A 5,294-nucleotide genomic window follows, 5' to 3' on the forward strand; every position below is an offset into this window, starting at 1 on the left:
TATACAGTAAGTGTACAACAATAATGAAATCTTTCCTTACATGAACTGTTAAGTACTAGGTGGTTACAATCCAAGTGCAGCTACTCACAGAGGTCCAGCGTGAGCTGTTATTATCGTATGGCAGCGAAACTTGGTAGATATTCTAATGCGTTAATGCGGAACCGATTCACAGTGAAAAAAAATAGTTCCAGTTGTGGCCAGCAAGTGCAAATCTAGCACTGTGACTGCAAGAAACACATATAGAAATATATACTTACATGGATATGGTGTCTGTTCTTTCGGACATGTCCCTCCAGTCACGCTGTCCTCTGTGCCCTGGGTGGCTCAGGTGGATATAGCGTCTGCCATGTAAGCAGGAGAACCCGGGTTCGAGTCCCGGTCGGGGCACACATTTTCACCTGTCCCGTTGATATATATCAACGTCCGTTAGCAGCTGAAGGTATTAATATAATTCTAATTTCGTTCTAGACAGCTGCAGGTCGTCAATGTTTCTATATGTAATGAATTTAGAGCAAGACATAGGCAGAAAAGTTCACACAAGTGAGAAAAGCATAATATTGATTTTACTATTAACTGCCGCTTACACAGTTTGTTCAATATACGCACCGGTGACATCGACGAGATGATTCATCCGTAAACGACGTGATCAACAGTTGCTCGCAGCGGTTCCCGTGGAATCTGAGCAACGTGTTCCTGTACACTAGCCTTCAGATCTGGTAGCGACCGAATGTTTCCCTGGTAGACAAGTTCCTTTAGATATCCCCAGAGCCAAAAGTTCCATGGAAACCCTCTTGAGATGATACGTTCATGAAAGTTTGCGTTAAACAGATCTTCCTATGTGCAACTGCCATGAGGCGTTGATACATCTTGCATAACGACAGTGGTTTCCACACAGTTGTACTCTTCCAAAGCGGTAATTGCAAGCTGTACAAGGAGGTTTCCATAAAGTGCAGGCGTCAAGGTACCCTTGACGGGCCCTCTGGGTGTTTTCTCTTCAAAGACGAACGGGTCTAGAGTAAAGGTGCTTGTGAATCCACACCACACAGAGACGGCAATGGCTCTTCGTACACAATAAGCAGTTTAACATTGCCCCAAATCCGGTAGTTTTGTGTGGTGTAAAATGTTCCTTGTCACTCCATAGAATATTGCCCATTCACATATCTTCAACTTTGGTGTGTGCGGGAAACCGAAGAGCAAATTCAGATCGTTGCTACAGATGTTGCGTTTTGATCTTGTACGAGTAAAATAGGTTGCAAAATTTCCGTACTTTTGACCATGGGACGGACAATTAACGTGACATTGCACGAGCACTAGCAGTACCCGGGGCACGTGATGCATGGGCAGTTACAGCAACAGCAGCCGTCGTCAACAACTCTCACCAAGATCACCCATGTTTTCGAATTTCATTGTCATCTTCTTTAAACCATTTAATGACATCTGGCCTCTCCTCAGACGTTACAGTCGGCGATGCTTTCTCAGTGCAGCACTGTAATTGCAGCCGTTCACGTAAAACAGTTGCACTGACAGCGCACGGCCTCTCTTCTCGACAGCCATACTCTTCACTAACGTTATGGCTTGTCAAATGACAGCGTGGATGTCATACCGTCATAGAAATACTGTACAGCGCCAGATTCACACCTAATTTTTTTCCAGCTTAAATCGGTTCCGCATTACCGCATTAGCACATCTACCAAGTTTCGCTGTCGTACGATAATTACATTCCACACTGGACCTCCAACAGTAGCTGCACTTTAATTATATCAACCCGATATGTTGACGTCCATGAACAATAGCTTGGAGTCACCATGTAGACATGTATATCTCCGAGTTATAGTATTACGGAGGGTTCCCATGTCTGCAGGTTAAGGAGGGAAGGAGAAAAGAAAGGAAATACATTACTTTCAGTTATGCTTCTTCGTTGATCTGCTTGTTCGCTAGACACGTCTATAATTAACTATGGGTTGTGAGACCAAGAACAAGGATTGGGATTAATTTAAGGAAAACACGTGGACAGGTGGTCCCAACTTGATGCGTCATTTATCATAAACTACCGGGCCCCTAAAACACAAATTGATAGTGACCATTAAACCCATAAGTTTTTAAAGAAATCAAGAAACTCAGTGCTCATTTTGCCCAAAGGCTTTCATCACACGCCTACGAGAGCCTTACAATAACAGAAATACTGAGTCAATTGCATCCTAATCCAGCGGCAACCCGCCATGGCATGATACCAAAAGAATAATAATAATCTACCCATCTCGAGGTTACAACGCGAGATCCGCTGAATCGCATGTCACCTGCCAATACTTAGGCCTCGTGCGATAACGGGAAAGCCGCAGAAGCAGAAAGTGAGCGCGTCCCTGCCCCGGACCAGTAGAACAGCAAGGCGTCAACCGCTGCCGGGCTGTCTACACATACCAAACAAAAAACAGCAAACAAGTTTGATAAAAATTATCATACATAATAATCCTTAAACGGACAGTTAAAAATTCAGCTATTAAACGTCAGAATGGGTGCGGCTCGTTCATAACAGAATACCAAGAAGCCATGTACGTAGTCATTTAAAAGAACAATTACGTAATATTTCAAACATGATTTTAAAAAGTCCTTCACTTGAGCCCCTTAGGAGCTAATAGACACTATAGTTGAGATATGCATCAAATGGCAGATGGCCGGTTGAACTGTACCCTATAACCAGAAGGGTTGAACACACACATGACCCATACGTGGGTACCTTTAGGCAAAGGGTAGACAACTTTGGCTACAGGGGAAATCCAATAACTCGCCCCAGGAAGGGCCATGAAGTCTACAACAAACAGAAATTACAATCAGTAGTACAAATACTCAGTAATAACAAACCATGATTTGAAGTAAAAGATTAACATTGCAAAATACTAGCTTGGCTCATAAGAAAAAAATGAAATGATGTTGTGGCATTGTTGGCCGGGAGGCCCCATCCGGGGACGTTCAACCGCCTTGTTACAAGTCTTATGTCAGGTGACGCTACATTGGACGACTTGCCTGTCGGTGATGATGAAATGATGATGAGAACAACACAACAACCATTCCACGAGCGGAGAAAATCTCCAACCGGCCAGAAATCAAACCCGGCCCGCTGCTTGGTAAGCAAACGCATTACCACTCAGCTAAGCAGCATACAGAAACCTCCAGACTGAGACACACAGCGCCAAAGGAGTCACTGATTTAAGTCAATGTCATTCAGTGAAATGAAATTTCTAACAGGAAGACATAAGTCTGTTGCACCTTCCAGTGTACAGGTATCTGTAGATCTTCCCCGATTTACATGTCGTAAACAGCTGAGGTAAACAGCCGCAGCTACCATACCCTCCGTTCCCTTGTTATTGTTTGCATTGGTAGCCGCCCCCAGTCTTCCTGTGTTGTGCGAGGAAGCGTTCAAACCCCCTTGCGTCTTGCAAATATCTTGCTTCTCTGTTTGAGTTTACTTCCAGTTTACGGACAGTGCATTTAAAATGAGTGCTCCAGATCGTACGGAGGTGTGCTTTATATACGACCGCAATGTGGCAGATGGTGATGTGGTTAAAGTGAAAGAGAAAAGTCTGGAAACGCTACTACAATCCAGTAAAGATAGGAAAATCTCAGCACATCGTATAACTGGTCTCACTGAAGTTGAAGTGCACAATGCTTGTCGGTAGAAGTACAGTAACCCTAAACTGATTATACGGTCTTTCACAAAAGGCCCTGCAACCTCAACGTCGAACTTTCGATCACACAAGAAGGTGTTTAATTTTAATAAACACTGCTTTTATTGTGGCGAGGAAATTAATGCTAATTGGGAGAACCTTAGCAGACTTCCGTCTACAAAGCGAAATATTGTTCATGAAGTGATGAAACTTGAATTAGGAGATGTTGTTATTGGGGTAGCTGAAAGGCAACCTAATGACTGGGCTAGCGAAGCATTGGAACGTATCCATGATGAGTGCCATTTTTCTAAAGATGCTCAATATCATAGGTTTTGTCAGAGGAATTTTTACCTGCCTATACGCCCCACATCGAACCCAGGGTTATTGTGCTGTTCGGCTCCCTGTGCCCCCCCACCCCCCTCCAGGAACGTCTCATACCAGACAAATGTAACCGCAAATGTACGATGGTGTACGCATACGTGGAGAAAGTGTTTGCGCAGCAATCGCCGACATAGTGTAACTGAGGGGAACCAGCTCGCATTCCCCGGGGTAGATCCACAGGCTGGCACAACGGACCTCGACACTAATCCAAGTGGAGGATTCGTGGCGGGGACCGGCTAGCCTTCCGCTAGGGAAACAGCACGTTAGACCGCGCGGCTAGCCGGGATGGCACAGAAGTGTGGTACTCCAGTAATTCTTTCAGTTTCGATCCCGCATTTGTTCTTTTCAACCATGCCTTCATGGGATGTGATACCATATCCTCTTCTTGGCCAAGCAAAAGGGAAGTTACTAAACCATATGGAGCAACAGTCGCATCTCAAAGTGCCAACTGCCGAATTGATTTAACCGTCAGTCCTCAAGACGTAATAGCACACGCAGGAGACTTTGGATGAGCTCAGGTATGAGCTTTCAATAAAACTTGCTGCAAGACAATCTTTCAGACATGAAAGGCTACCACCAACACACCAACATCGGAAACAGAAGGTGGCACTCATTGTGATCCTACAAACAAGCTCCATCTTGCTGGGGAAGACCATTGATCATTGCCAATGAGGCTGGAAGGAAAACTTATCGTCCCATGGCGATCACGAAAGATGCGCCACCACACAAGCTACTGGGGATGGTTTTCTGTGCATGCAAAACAGGATGCACAGCAGTAAGTGGATGTCGCAAATCTGGACAGAACTGCTCCTCAACGCCGGCCGCGGTGGTCGTGCGGTTCTAGCGCTGCAGTCCGGAACCGCGGGACTGCTAAGGTCGCAGGTTCGAATCCTGCCTCGGGCATGGATGTGTGTGATGTCCTTAGGTTAGTTAAGTTTAAGTAGTTCTAAGTTATAGGGGACTGATGACCACAGACGTTAAGTCCCATAGTGCTCAGAGCCATTTTTTTTTTTTGCTCCTCAACGTGCAAACACTTTTCCTGTTTATCTTGCGAGAGTTCCCCAGAAACTGAGCTCGACGAGGATGAGGAAGAGGCAGTGATGTCCAGGGCGAGGAAGTTATTGAGGGCGCCGCAATGTACCCTGAAAAATCGGACGCTGGACTGAGACCTACTACGGTCTCCCAATCGACCTCGATGGAATTGAAATTTGATAAAGTGTGAACCTCTGATATTCAGATTGTGTTTTTTGA

General features: G+C 45.2%; 1 non-coding gene across 1 annotated transcript; it reads left to right on the plus strand.

Annotated features, from left to right (window-relative positions):
• The first annotated feature begins 312 nt into the window (after positions 1 to 312).
• Trnat-ugu lies at positions 313 to 387 on the plus strand. Its single transcript has one exon. It is a non-coding gene; the product is annotated as a tRNA-Thr (tRNA).
• Positions 388 to 5,294: the final 4,907 nt, after the last annotated feature.

The sequence above is a fragment of the Schistocerca piceifrons genome, chromosome 2 (assembly GCF_021461385.2).
Source record: "Schistocerca piceifrons isolate TAMUIC-IGC-003096 chromosome 2, iqSchPice1.1, whole genome shotgun sequence".
NCBI lineage: Eukaryota > Metazoa > Arthropoda > Insecta > Orthoptera > Acrididae > Schistocerca > Schistocerca piceifrons.